Genomic DNA, 15816 nt, shown 5'->3' on the forward strand with positions numbered 1-15816 from the left:
TCTGGTGCCCACCAGAAAGAGTTTCCTTCTATAAAAGTCTTTCTACAACAAACCGGGATGGATTAGAAGAGCTGAGAGGCGGTGGGTTGCTGTGTGCCGCTGTCCAAGCTCCCTGGAGGCTTTCATCTGCTTCCTGTTTGGCCTGGAACTGTTCCCTTGACGCTGGAGACATCAGTTCCTCGCTGGATTGTAGACTTACTTGGGCTTGGTCCCTCTGGAAGCGATGTAGGTGATGGAGCTGTTTCTGTTGACTGTTAACTGTTCTCTGCTGGTACACTATGTTGTATTTCAGGCTCCGGCTGAGCCTCTTGCGAAGGTTTATTTGCTGCTGCCAGTGCAGGCTCAGTGGTGCCCTCTGGCATTGGAGCTGTAGATGGGGTTGCCAGTGCTAGATTCAGTGCTGGCAATGGTTCTGGTGCTGGTTGCTCCGCCAGTTGCGGTTCTGGGACTGGGTCTGTCTGGGTTTCTGCGCCTGGACCCACTACTGCTGTTGCAGACATTGGCATGGGGTTTGGTTCTATCATCTCCATGTGGGTCCCTGGTAACACAGACGAGGCCCAGGAATAGAGCTAGGTGTGAAGACATGCTTAGCCTGGCTGCAGGTGACCATTTCCGCCCTCTTGGCTAGCTTTACATGGTTGGCCAAGTCTTCCCCCAGCAGCATGGGAATGGGATAATCATCATAGACTGCGAAAGTTCACATTCCTAACCAGCCCTTGTACTGGACAGGTAACTTGGCTGTAGGCAAGTCAAAAGAGGTTGACTTGAAGGATTGAATCGTTACTTGGACTTCTGGGTTGATTAAGTTGGGGTCCACTAAGGATTGATGATAGCCGACACTTGCACTCCAGTGTCCCTCCACGCTGTAACCTTCTTCCCACCCACATTCATAGTTTTCATGTGCTCTGAGGGTATTTGGGAGGCATATGGGCCTGAGGACCTTTGGTGGGACCCCAGTGCAATGAACTGTACTCTACTGGGGTTCTTGGGACAGTTGGCCTTTACATGCCCCAGTTTGTTACATTTAAAACACTGCCCAGCTGACTGGTCAGTAGGGCGAGGTGGGTTGCTGAAGAATTGTGTGGTGGGATGGTAAGATGTCTGGGGTTTTTGGGGGGATGTAGGTGGAGCCTTGGGCTGCCCTCGGTGGCATGATGTGCTCTTGGGGTGTTCCTTCTGGTATCCACCCAAACTGCGACCAGGTTTGTTTCTCTCTGCCACCTCCACCCATTTTGTTCCAATTTTCCCCGCCTATCTGGCAGTCTGGGACTGCTCATATTGATCAGCATAAGAAGGAAGACTTTCTGCTGAGTCCATTTTCTTATCCCATAACCACTGTTTTACATTATCACTGGTCATAGTCAGGAACTGCTCCTGTACAACCAAATCACACATTCCTTCAAAGCTAAGTACATCCCTTCCTTTGACCCATTTATTTAACAGATCCTTTATCTGGTTTACATAAGCCACATTACTTAGTCCAGCCCCTCTCTTAAGGGCTCTAAATTTTACTCTTAAGTTTCAAGGGTAATTTGAAATTGTTTTAAAAACCAAATCCTTATATTTACCATAGAAGCATCAATAGGCATCTTATTGAATATGTCCAGACCTCTTCCAGTCAATTTTGCTACTAATGTGGTAATACTTCCCCAATTCACTATTGTTTATAATCTGTATCTAAAAGCTGTAATGTAATATGTCCTAGAAAGCTCATAACTAATGATTAATATAATTATATAATGTAGGTGAAAGCAGCTGATGCAAAGGTATGGACATAAATTGAAATTATAATTCTTAATTTAGTGAGACACAAGGAACTCAGTCTAAGGCATGTTTTCTGTGTGCGCAGTCTAAGGCCAACTGAGGACACAGAAGGGCTTCCTGCCTGCTGAATCAAGGTAATTGAACTTTGGGAGAAATAATCAAAGACAGAGAGCCATTTTAGGCATCCATCACTGGACAGATGCAGGAAGGGAGAGCTTTCAGAAGCTGAGATGGGTCCTTCATCCCAAGGATGGGGTGGGAGTCCCTGGGAACTGGACTATAGCATAAGGGGAGGCTAGCCCCTAAGATTTTTCACTAGGGAAGACAAGGGAAGCCAGCCTTTCTTTATCTGTGAAGAGATCCTGGCCAAAGGTGTGGTCAGCCATTTTGAGTCACTTTGTTGACAACACGTGGTAAGGATTTTTTTTACATTGAAATGAGACAGTAGTTTGTTAAATCTTAGCCATTAGAAAGTGTGTTTTGTTATCCTGTCTACCTTTATTTCCTTGAGCTCATTCAGTTCACTCATTTAATTCATGCTCTTTTGTTAATAAAATTGTTAGGTTCATAGTATAATAATAATTAATAATCTAGTGTTGTCTTTAACTTGGAGTATTAACTCCAGTTAGTGAGAAACTGGTGGGTTTTGTTTCTTTACAGGAACAAACAATCTTATTATTATTTCTCTCTGCTGTCCAGGAGAGGCCTCAGAGCTGTAGGGCACATGGTTTGGGAAAAAAATTGGGGCTGGGAGTGTGTTGGGGATTGTTGGGGGGGAAAAGGGAATTAAAGGTAAGTATTAAAGGACCCCTGCTAATGATGGAAGTTCAGATTATCCTGTATTTAGGGTCTGTCAGATATGGTCTCAGTGAAACTGAAGGACAAGATTAAAGGTGAATGACAAGAACACAGTGGTTTGTAATCAAGGGCATGAAGCCCTGTCCCTCTAGCCCTTACAGATATTATGGACTTGTGATGGGTTGGATCACAGAAACCCTCTTGAGAGCTGCCACCTGATGTGCCAAGACTACTTCTACCCTTGCTTTCCCTGCCAGCTCAGGACTCCAGCACCCTGTCTTGCTGAGCCAGATGCTCCCGTCTGCTCCATCACAGACCCAGGGTCTGAATTACTTGCCCCAAAGCTGCAGGTTTACCTGAAAGCAGCTCACAGAAGTGTTCCTGTCTTTAACACCCAGATGCCCAACTCCCAATGGGGTCTAAATCCAAATAAATCCATTTTACCCTGTATAAAACTTATACAGGGTCAACTCATAAATTGTTCATCCTCTAACACTGATTTACACAGCTGTTTGCCTCCCCCAGGTATTAATACATACTCTGAGCTAATTAATAAGGAAAAAGTGATGTTGGAACCACTGAAATCCTACTTTCTGTAGTTAACAAGTAGTAATAGACAGAACAAAGTAAGTCGTCATGCAAAATAAAATGCGCAAATCTATGTTTAATCAAACTGAATACAGATAAGATCCTCACCAGTTACAGACAGAGGTAGTCTGGGCACATTAACAAGTAGTAATAGACAGAACAAAGTAAGTCGTCATGCAAAATAAAATGCGCAAATCTATGTTTAATCAAACTGAATACAGATAAGATCCTCACCAGTTACAGACAGAGGTAGTCTGGGCACATCGGGTGGCAGCTCCTTTTCAAAGGGGGTTTCTGTGATCTAACCTGTCAGTGGTGTAGTCAAGCAGGATCTGTACACAGGTGATTGCGTTGAGATACTGTTAGTGATTTTAAGTGAGTTTTAAGTGTGGTGGGTGGAGAACAGACAAAATGGTTACTGGTTTGTTTTCTGTTTGCTTATTTCGGGTAAGGGAAGTAGGGGCAGAAAAGGAAGCAAAACAAGGAAGAAGGAAGCTCTGTAGAGGGTGCAAATTGCCCAGAAAGGCTGAACACTTGGCACTGTGAAAGTCTCTGTTAACTAAGAATCCCCTGAGCTGAGTGCATCCCAGTTTCAGTGAACTGCAGGGGATGTGGCCCAGCAGAAGAAAGCTACTTCACTGGTAGTCATTTTCCTGCTAACAAACTAGAGCTGGCTAGACAGGAAGCAAAAGAGAGAGAAAATGAACATAAAAGACTGAGAGAGGGAGGAGGCTGCCCACAAGAGAGCTTGGAGGCAGAAGAAGCCAGGGTGGAGGCAGAAGCAGCTGCCCACAAGAGAGCTATGGAGGCAGAGATAGCAAGGGTGGAGGCAGAAAAAGCCAGGGAAGAGGCCGCCCACAACAGAGCTAGGGAAGCCCAGAAGCATGAACTGGCTGTAATGGAGTCAAAGAGACCAAACCCTCCACCTGCTGGCTCCACTTCCCCAAAAATCTGTAAATGGGAGCAACTGTGTCCACAGTATGAGGAATCCAGCGATATTGCCAAATATTTCATCACCTTTGAGAGACTGCACCGTCAATGCCATCCCTGAAGATCAAAAGATGACCACATTGATAGCAAAATTGACTGGAAGAGCTCTGGACATATTCAGTAAGATGCCTATTGATGTCGCTTCAAACTATGGTAAATTTAAGGATCTGTTTTTGAAACCGTTTCAGGTTACACCTGAAACCTACAGGGTTACATTCAGGAGTCTTAAGAGGGGATCTGGATTGAGTAATGTGGCGTATGCCAATGAAATGAGAGATTTGGTAGATAAGTGGGTGCAGGGGAAAGGTATTACAAGCTTTGAAGGGATGAGGGATCTGGTTACTCAAGAACAATTCCTGAATATGTGTAGTGATGATGTAAAACAGTATTTGTGGGACAAAAAGGTAAATGCAGTGAGTGAATTAGCTGGGTATGCAGACTCTTATGAGCAAGCACAAGCTGCAGTCAAACATAAACCATTGGCAGAGGGGTACAGGGTTGGGGGGAAACAGAATTACTGCTTTACACCTGGGAAGGAGGAGGCTGGATGGTCACCTCCCCATTTCCCTGTTACTCGTCCCAAATTTCCTGTACAAGGAGGGGATCCCAGAAGGTGCTTTCACTGCAATTCCCCAGGGCACCTGAGAAGCAGCTGTCCCAAATTAATGGAGAGTAAACCTCTCTTGTCCCAGGTTAGCTCAGTTGCCCTCAACTCTGAGGCCCCAGAGCACTCCTGCCTCTTATCACACCAGCTTGGTGGACATGGGGCGTAGTGAAGTGGACAGGGAATACATCAAGATTATCAAGACTGATGGTATGGAGTGTCTGGGGTGGAGGGATACAGTGGCTCTGTTCTCTCTGGTTGGACCAAGTGTGGTTCCAGATGCTAGTGTTCTGATGGGGTAGACAACCCACATTAAGGAGGTGGGGTCACAGAGGTTCCCTGTGCCCCGTCTAAGGTTCATGAGGAGTGGGAAGGTATGGATAGTGATTTACTGGTGGGAATGCTCGAAGATATCCCTGTGGACATGTTGCTGGGACATGATTTTTTCTGCAAAATTAGGGCTGTTAGTGTGGTAACTCGCAGCATGAAGAAAAGCTGTGAGGGGCTCCTAGACGGGGAGGCTGTTCCAACTGATGACTGTAGGTCTGATGCACCTGAACAACTAACACATCCTGCCCCAGGAAACACAGGGGTGGGTGACTCAGAGGGAGTCCCCAAAAATGGGGTGGGGACCTTGGAACCCACAGGGGAGATGAGGGAGGGTCCCATTGACACTACAGTGCAGAGAGGCAGGGTGCTTCCAAGTAGGGGAGAGGCAGAACCAAGCCTCTGCCCTGCAGAAGACAATAGGCTCCCAGAGCCAGGGGCAGAGGAGATGCAGTCAGTGCCCTGGGATGGGGATGCTGTCTCAAGGGTTGTCTGTCAGGAATTTGCAGCTAAACAAAGGGCGGACCCCTCCCTTGAGAGTATACGAAAGTGTATCTCTGAGGGAACTCCAGGAAGGGATAGGGGGAGAAGTTTTTTGAAGAGGATGGGAAACTATAGGCAGGCCCCTGTAGGGAAAAACCAGGGTCCTAGTCAACCCTATAAGCAGTTGGTTGTACCTAGCCAACACCGGGAGGAATTAGTGCTGGAAGCATATGACAGTCCCTTTGCTGGTCACTTGGGGGTACAGAGGACATATGACAGGCTGAGGAGGAATTTCTACTGGCCAGGGATACAGAACGATGTGAGCAAGAGCGGCTCCAGGCCACAGCACGCCAAGCGCGTGCTTGGGGCGGCATGCCGTGGTGGGCGCTCTGCTGGTCGCCGGGAGGGCAGCAGGCAGGGCTCCGGTGGACCTCCCGCAGGCGTGCCTGCGGAGGGTCCGCTGGTCCCGCGGCTTCGGTGGAACGCCTGCGGGAGGTCCACCGGAGCCGTGGGACCGGTGACCGGCAGAGCGCCCCCCGCAGCATGCCACCGTGCTTGGGGTGGCGAAATATCTACAGCCACCCCTGGATGAGAGGGATTATTGTAGGACTTGTGCAGTATCTCAGGAGAGGAAGACATTGGGGGGTGGGGGTCCCAGAAGGCTCTGCTGCATCTTCTGCCAGTCATCCAGGAGGCATTCCAAAGAGTGGCAATGGACATAGTGGGCCCTATGCCATGCCCCACGCGGAGGGGGAACAAATATATCTTAGTGGTGGTAGACTTTGCCACTCGGTATCCTGAGGTAATCGTGCTGTCTAACATAGAAGCTGAAACAGTGGCAAGAGCCCTGCTCACCATATTCAGCAGAGTGGGCTTCCCTAAGGAGATTTTGTCTGATGGGGGGGCAAATTTTATGTCACAGTTGTTCAATGAGCTATGGTGTGTGGAGTGAAACAGCTTAAGACTGCCCCGGGCAGTGGAAAGGTTCAATGGGACCCTAAAATCAATGCTGGGGATGTATGTCAAGAAAAGGGGCCAGAGTTGGGACGAGCTATTGCCATTCCTGCTATATGCCTACAGGGAGTTAGCCCGAGAGTCCATTGGCTTTTCTCCATTTGACCTTCTGTATGGGAGAAAAGTGAGGGAACCCTTCGATCTCATCAGGGATACCTGGGAAGGGTGCAACATGGTAAGGGAGGAACCCATGACTGAGTACATCCAGAGGTTCAGGAGGGAGCTGAAAGACTTGATAGAAATTGTCCAAAACAACCTCCAGAGCAGTCAGGCCAAGCAAAAGGCGTGGTATGGTAAAAATACTTCTACACACACTTTTGACATAGGGGTTTGGTCATGGTACTCAGCCCTGCCAAAAAGTTCAACATGCAAAACTCCTGGGAGGAGCCCTTTGAAGTGGTGGAAGTGGCGAGTGAGGACACTTATAAAGTTAAAAAGCCCCTGGATGATGCTGTGCCCCAACTGGTACATGTAAACAGACTCAAGGCTTATCACAGTAGAGTGGCCGGAGTAAACATGATCTGTTGAGCCAAAGGGGAAACTGAGGCACACCCACTCACTGATCTGATGGCTGAATGCCAAGATGGGTCAACCCTGGAAAGTATGGAAATCTGTAGTGAGCTGACACCAGTTGAAAGGAAGGAAGTGTTTTCAGTGCTGCAGAAATACAGCAAGGTATTTTCCAACAAACCAGGGAGGCCATGCTTGCTGTCCCATAGAATCCTCATGAAAGGGGCTCAGCCTCCTCCTTCTTGGCCTTACAGGGCCACCGGCAAGGTGAAGGAGAAAATTCAGGCTGAGATACAAAGCATATAGGACTTGGGGGTGATTACGGAATCTGACAGTGCATGGGCTTCCTCTGTGGTCTTGGTCCCCAAAAGGGATGGCACAGTTAAATTTTGTGTGGACTATAGGAGACTCAATGCTGTCACTATAACAGATGCATACTCCATGCCAAGAATTGATGATATGCTGGATATGCTGAGCCAAGCCAAGTACCTTTGATCTGACCAAAGGTTACGGGCAGATCCCTTTTGGAGGGTGAGGCACAACAAAAATCAGCTTTTATCACTGACATAGGGCTCTATAAATTTACAGTGTTACCTTTTGGTCTGGTAAATGCTGGTGCAACCTTCCAGAGACTGGTCAACACCGTGTTAAATGGTTTGCAGAATTATGCGAGGGCATACAGAGATGATATTGCTGTATTCAGCAACATCTGGGATGACCACAAGGAGCACCTGGAAGTTGTGCTATCAAAGCTCAAAGAAGCTGGGCTAACTGTGAAGCCCTCCAAGTGCAAGATAGGGGCAGCCAAAGTCCCTTATCTGGGACACTGAGGAGGGCAGCGTAAAATATCCCCTGACCCTCTTAAGGTGGAAGCCATCGTAAAATGACCTATACCCCAGACTAAAAGGCAAGTCCAATCCTTCATAGGCTTGGCAAACTATTACAGGAGGTTTGTGGAGGGGTTCAGTGACATTGTATCCCAAATCACATCAACCTAATAAGATAATTTGGTCAGAGGCGTGCCAGAAAAGCTTCAACAAGTTAAAAGCACTCCTGTCTGCAGAGCCTGTGCTGGCCAGCCCTGACTCCGAAAAACCCTTTGAATTGTGTACTGATGCATCAGACACAGGGTTGGGTGCTGTGCTGATGTAGATAGGGGAAGACAGCAAGAAGCATCCCATTGCCTTCCTAAGCAAAAAGCTGTCCCTTGCTGAACAGCATTACTCTGTCATAGAGAAGGAGTGCTGTGCCATTGTGTGGGCAGTCAAACTACTAAGGCCTTACCTCTTTAATAGGAGGTTCAGGATTCTAACTGACCATTCACCTTTGGTATGGCTTCACCGGCCTAAGGGCACAAACGCCAAGCTGCTACGCTGGAGCCTGGTCCTACAGGAATTTGACATGGAGATTATGCATATTAAAGGAAAGGAGAACTGGGTAGCAGATGCCCTAGGCAGAAAAGAGGAATTTTAGATGTACTGCCTCTGCCATGGACAGTGTCCAAGTCTCTGGCAGTAAGTTCAGGAGGAGGGTGTGACGCTGTACCCCATAATGCTTTATGGGACTATGGCCTAACTGGAAAGACTGTGAATGGCTTGCCAATTACAGAACCAGTTTCTCCTCCCTTGGTTTTCACACCTCAGCTGCTGGAACAGGGCCCCATCCTCCCTGATTGATCTAACCTCGTTATCTCTAGCTTGCTTCTTGCTTGCTTATATATACACACCTGCCCCTGGAAATTTCCACTGCTTGCATCCGAAGAAGTGGGTATTCACCCACGAAAGCTCATGCTGCAAAACATCTGTTAGTCTATAAGGTGCCACAGGATTCTTTGCTGCTAACTGGAATAGGTTTTTGTGCTGCTTGTGCCATGTAACACATCTCTGTAAAGGTTATGGGCTACTATATCTATTCATCCTATTTGTACACATATATCATTTTGTACTTGAGGTTAAGAATATTGGCTGTACACTTGCTTGATTTCTAAATAAGCTTTGTGAGGCATTTGGTCAGCTTCTTTAGGAAGGAATTCGCAAGGTTAAGTACCCGATCAGGAAGCACTTGGGGAACAATGCATCTTGGAATGCTCCAATCCACATAAGTCTTCCTGGAGACATACAAGATAACATGTGGACAATGGCTTCTGCCTGTAAAGACCGAGAGTCATGCATGGACATGTGACTTGCCCAGGTGACTCCAGAACCCCATCCTGGAGCTGGACTTTGCATAGGAGTGAGAATGGGGGAACCCTCCATTTGGGCTTCAGCTGGCTAAAGAGGGAGCCTCTCCACCCCCCAGGATACTTGAAAGAAACTGGAACAAAGGACCATAACCACAGGGGGTGTGTGATTGCTGGACCCAGGCTAAAAGAGGAGATTAATCTGTAAAAGGGAGCATTCTAGAACTGGTGAGGATTTTATCTGTATTCAGTTTGATTAGACATAGATTTGTGCATTTTATTTTGTTTTGCTTGGTGACTGACTTTGTTCTGTCTGTTACTACTTGGAACCACTTAAATCCTACTTTCTGTAGTTAATAAAATCACTTTTTACTTAATACATACTCTGAGTTAATAATACCTGGGGGAGCAAACAACTGTGCATATTTCTCTATCAGTGTTATAGAGGGCGAACAATTTGAGTTTACCCTGTATAAGCTTTATACAGGGTAAAATGGATTTATTTGGATTTAGACCCCATTGGGAGTTGGGCATCTGGGTGTTAAAGACAGGAACACTTCTGTGAGCTGCTTTCAGGTAAACCTGCAGCTTTGGGGCAAGTAATTCAGGCCCTGGGTCTGTTTTGGAGCTGACGGGAGTTTCTGGCTCAGCAAGACAGGGTGCTGGAGTCCTGAGCTGGCAGGGAAAGCAAGGGTAGAAGTAGTCTTGGCACATCAGGTGGCCGCTTCCAAGGGGATTTCTGTGATCCAACCCGTCATAGGACTAACAGTCAATAAATCTATACTTTACAGCCAAAACGCCAGTCACAGAGGGAGGGTTGTGTCCGACTGATTGCTTCAGCTCTGGTGCGGTGGACGACCCGGACATTCTACCGTGCCTGGTGATGTGTACAGGAGGAACACAGATCAAATCGGCTGCTGGACCAGAATCCCTCAATCTCAGGTAAGTAGTGGTGAGTTGATGTGTTGCCCCTTAGAGACTGCTCACAATGACTGATGCAGACACGGGCTGCCACCATGATGGACAGTATCCTATAGCCTATGAGAGGAGCTTATATACTCTTGTCTCCGAGCAGAATTGCCGGATCACGTGACCAATTTTTTCCCGCCTTACAGAAAAAGGGCACCAAAAGTCCAACAAGAAGGGAGACCAACATGGCTCCCAAACAACTTTACAGAATTCAAAATGGTGATTGTGAACAATTTTTAAAAATACCATAACACAATATACAGTTAGAATACATAACACAACAGTTTTGCCATACAGGGATCTTGCTGGTTGTAATAAATGCTGGTGGAAGCCAGAATGGGGTGTTAAGGTTGTTCTGAAAGGTTGTTCTGAACAGGGAGGGTGATAGTGTTCTTAACACTCAGGATAGGACAAGAAGTAATGGGCTTAAATTGCAGCAAGGGAGACTTAGGTTAGACATTAGGAAAAACTTCCTAACATAAGGGTAAGGTAGGGTTGTTAAGCATTGGAAAAAAACTACCTAAGGAAGTTGAGGAATCTCCATCACCAAAGATTTTTTTAGAACAGGTTAGACAAACCAGGGATGATTTAGATAATACTTAGTCCTGCCCCAGTGCAGGGGATGGTCTAGATGACCTATCAAGGTCCCTTCCAATCCTACATTTCTATGATTTTTGTGACTGAGAAAACAAAGCTTACAAAGTGGCATAATTGAGTTGAGTGAGCTCTGCAGATTGATTTGCAATTCTTGGTAGAAATATTCTTACTAAATACTTGGGCAACAATTATATTTAAGCTAGGGAAACCAGATTGCCATTTAGCAGGAAGAGACATCCAACTGATAGCAATGTTAAAATAAACTTATTTCCTTGTGTGGCACAAAGCAGGGCCAGCTAAAATTTTTTGAATAGGTGGGTAACCTTACAGATACCAGGACTGATAGACTTCAGACCTGTCTGAAACAGGATTAAATTGAGTTGGAACTGCAAGAGTTCAGGGTACTTGACTATTTGACAGCAGCAAGTGTATTTGCCAAATTAGATCTTAAGAATTGTTCTCAATTCTCAACAGCTGCATGGTGGAAGTTCAGAGAATTCTGAGAGTACTGTTAAAGAATTTCTGCAGGCTTTATACAGGATCTAGTTACTGGAATACCAAAACATTTTGAGTGCTGGCTGGTCTCTTCAAAGTAAATCTGAAGTGTGCCAAAAGTCAGGCTATTCCGGTAAAATGTCTAGAAGATACCACTACAAAGAAGTGGTTGCAAGGTAATCTAAAGAGCCGTGAACCTGATGTTGTCTTGTCAATTGTATAGAATAGAAATGATTACCTTTCTTTCCAAAGTAAAAATGTTAATATGAATTTAGAGTTCATGGGGTGCTGGATTGACAGTCCTGAGGACCAAAGTTGTCTAAACAGAACAGAAAGTGGGAGTTCACGTTTAGTTTAATTGCCCTGACCATTTCCATCCTTGCTATGTGTGCTACTAACAAGGGTGCTAATTGTAATGGCTTTAGAGATGCCTGTTTACTGGGAATTGGAGTGAAACTTCTCCATTCATTCCATATAGACTACTCAGGTGATAGTAATTTCCAGTTGTTTCTAGTGAAAGACACTCTGTATCCTGTTACCAATCCCCTGAACCATCGAGTTCTCCTACTATTAGCCTTTTTACCTGTTGTATTCAAGCACATACGAGTGATCACTCTTTGTATTCTTACCTATTTACAACAATCCAACTACAACTCAGATTGCTGAGATTCAAGATGTATTGGTATAATTAAAACAGTACAGATAATGTTGTACAACCCCAATAGTATAGATGCAGTTAAACCACTGAGTGCTTTAGCAATATAGCTGTATTCCTCCACAGGAAGGAAGATAAGCCATCCAGGTGTGACAGGTGCTATAGACACATGCAATATCTTTGAGAGAATTGTTTCAACTTTATAAAAGTTACCCTGTAGCTCTGAGCCAGGGATTGTATGCTAGCTCCATGGGTTGCTCACTCCCTCCAGGAAAAAACCAGCGCGTGTGTGGGTAATTACTACAGACCCTGGGACAGGCAAGCAACTCCGGAGAACTACTGAATGCTAGGTGAACTGCATATACTGGTTCTGGCTGAGTTCCAGAAGAGAGAGAGAGAGAGGCTTTTGATATACAGGCTCAGCTGAAATTGATTGAGAAGTACTTGATCTAAAAACTGACACAAACTGTTAACCAAGAGGGCAAACTCAGCTGTAAAGCTTGAAGGACTTTGGAATCTAACAGTGTTCCCCTGTGGAATTTGGGTGACATTTGGTAAGCTTAGCATTCATTTAGACAACTTATTGTTTTGTTTTTTGGACTAAGGCATTAGAGAACTTATAAATGTGGTTGGCAGGCTCTTGAACTGCAGCTTAAATCCCTGGGTTGGATGGAGAGAGTCGTGTAAGGCTAAGATTTTTGTCATGGATTTTTTTAGTAAAAGTCATGGTCAATAAAGAAAAAATTCATGGAAGTCTGTCACCTGTCCTGACTTTTACTAAAAAATATCTGATAAAATGGGAAGGGGCAGGGTGGCTCAGAGCTCCAGGGTCCCCCTGCACCTTCCCCGGCAGCAGAAGCTGCATGGGGAGGGGGTCCTCCTGTCCCGCTGTGGTGGGGATACCTGCTGCTGTGGGAGGTGGTGCGACCCTGTGGCTCCCAGCCGTCAGATCTGAAGTCACGGAGGTCTGTAGAAGTAATGGATTCCGTGACTTCTGCAACCTCTGTGACAAAATTGTAGCATTAGTCATGTGACATTTCCAATAGAGAGTGATTGCTAGAGGTCTGGTCTATTGAACAGACCATGGAGGGACAAAGGTGCAGTTATTTCCAAAATACTGACTACTGGTGTAAGGTACACTTATACAGTGTACTATTTTTATTTAAATCCCTAATGGAAATATTTATACTGGTATAAGATCTGTGTAGACCAGGCCTAAAACTATAGCCCACCAGACAAAGCAATATTGCACCATGTTAACTTAATGTGACCTCACGTATTTAAAGATATCAATCCTTTCATTAAATCAGAATTATTGAGAGTTAAATACAGACTCAAATGTGACTCGGACATGCATATAAAAATTTATTGATTAAATACAAATTTAATTTATACTGGTACCATAATGCTGGAGACAAATTTGGACTTGCAGAATATAAAAGTTTTTATTTTGTACTATATTCACTATCTATAAAAATCATGGAAAAACGTGTTCTGTTACAAAGATGCTACTTTCACTGTGGATAATTTAACAAAACACTAACAGCCTGGAGCTTAGGAAAACCACTCTATATCATATTAATGAATCATAGTCCCTAGTTGAATTTCAAGATAGCATAATCTTTCTTATTAATTGCAAATGTAATTTAGGATTTTCACAGGAATTTTCCCTTTTCACTTCCCCTTTCTGCTGAATTACATCCTTGTAATCAATAGAGATTTTAGACTTTCTGTATAAACCTTTGTGGTCACAGATATTGTCGAACAGTAAAGCAGATATTTTTTGCAAAACAGATTAGTTAATTTAAATTTATCAAGGGACTGAAATTTAAAGCGATTTTCTGAACTGGCAAAGCTACAATAATGTAAAAAGCCCTTAGATGGCGCTATTATTCTGAATTTGCAGCTTCCAGCCATTTTATCCTTTTATAAGTGGTATTATGTTTGCTATATTTCCTGATTTAGTATTTGGAGTTACAAAATAAAATACAAGGATTATTCAATTAAACAGATGTTTATTTAAAAAGTTTGAAATGTAATGGCTGTCATGCATTTAATTAAAGTGGTAAAAATTATTAATAGGCCAATATAACCAAATCTTCACAAACCCTTTTTTCTTTTGGAAAAATCTATAAATTCACTATTGGTTCAAAAATATTTGTATCAAAGCTTTAGAGAACTGACATAATTAAAAGGTTGTCTACCCAGCAAGGTAATGTGAGCTGTGGGGGGTGTGTGTGATATGCCCATGTTAATGTGCTTTAGAAATCAATGTCTCCATGTATACCCTGCTGGTGCATGGTAAAGGTTCATTAGTATGGTTTAATGTAGCACTGTTTGAAACAGCACTGCATTAAAGAGCACCAGTAATGTCTACACAGACCAATTAATGCACAGCACATTAGGGATGTGATTTCTGAAGTGTACTATGGAGCCCATTATCCCCCATGTAGACAAGCCCAAAGTCAATAGTAAGTAAACATTGCACACTAATACCTTATCTGCCTCCTCAATGATTTAGGTATCTCATTTGGAGGAAGTAAGTTGAGTAAGTGTCGTTTTTTATAAAGTTCTTAAATTTTTACTAGTTCTACTGTTAAAAAATATTTACAGGTGGTTTACCAATTGCATTGGCACAGAGCCATGATGAAAGGAGTCCATTTTGCTTAAACCTTTGACATGGTACCCATACTGTAAAGCAACACTATAATTTTTTTTTCAAGTGAAAGGGGAGAAGACATTTCCAAAAGAGTACATACAGGTTTATCATTAAGTGGAATTAGAATTTACTTTTTGGGCACATAAAATAAAAATAATGTCCTTTTCATCCATGAACTAAAAACTAAAAAGGCAAGTTTTGAGTGCTAATGTCCATTGTATTTTATCAGGGTTTTTATATTAGTCCATTACTATAATATCTGAGCATCCTTTCTATAAGCCCAGGGGAAACCAGCATCATAGGATGAGAGATAGAAGAGAGGCCTGTATTAGGTTTCAACATTAAATCAAGATATTAAAGATGGAACTTGCTAAAAAGATCTCCATAGTCTCCAAACTTTAAACGATCAATGCTGAATCAACACCTTGATGCTCTGACTTTTACCCTATGCTGTACTTTTCTGATGGAAAGAGATTCTGAAAAGCCTGTTTTTTTTTATTTGCCACCTGCACCTATTAATCTTCAGATACAACTTTTAGATAATGTTTTCACCTCTTAGCTCAGAGTACACACACAGTTTATTCAGTTGCCTTGTTTGTCAGAGAATACAAAAAGAGGCCAGTTGCTCATGTGGGAATAGGATGCCATTGAACATGTATAGAACAAACTGCAGCATAATGAAGATTAAATGTTTTGGTTTTGTTTTTTTTACAGTACACATCAGCCCAGAATGGGAGGTGGATTAACAATTAACTTGTTTAATATGGAGCTATTGTCAAACATTCTGGAAAGTGTTGGTTTCCAGAATGCGCTATTCTTATCTGGAAATATGTCTAATATCACTTATTTAGTCTATGTAATTTAACTTGTATACTTTTTTTTAAACAAAAACAATGCAAATCTTTGTGCCTGTTAGAATAATTTCTCTTGGTGTCTGCTGCTTTCTGCCTTGACAGATTTATAATGCTACATCTTATATTGTTTAGGTGATTTATAGAAAATAACTTTTTCAGTGGATACCTCAATTAGTTGTTCTCACTCATAGACATAAGGCTGTGAAATATTCTTATTAAAATGAATTATTTAACTGAAAGAAACAAAACAAGAATGGCAGCCAGGGTGAAAGGTGCTGGGGGTTTATAGAAGGGATAGGTAAGCTTCTTTTGCTAATTTCAAACACTGTC

The 15816-nt window shown here is 43.7% G+C and overlaps 1 long non-coding RNA gene across 1 annotated transcript; it reads left to right on the forward strand.

The window, feature by feature from the left end:
• The first annotated feature begins 1785 nt into the window (after positions 1–1785).
• Positions 1786–15464, forward strand: LOC120406324. Its single transcript, XR_005599222.1, has 3 exons — positions 1786–1898; positions 10049–10199; positions 15347–15464. It is a non-coding gene; the product is annotated as an uncharacterized LOC120406324 (long non-coding RNA).
• Positions 15465–15816: the final 352 nt, after the last annotated feature.

Source organism: Mauremys reevesii, linkage group 5, assembly GCF_016161935.1.
Source record: "Mauremys reevesii isolate NIE-2019 linkage group 5, ASM1616193v1, whole genome shotgun sequence".
Classification (NCBI taxonomy): domain Eukaryota; kingdom Metazoa; phylum Chordata; order Testudines; family Geoemydidae; genus Mauremys; species Mauremys reevesii.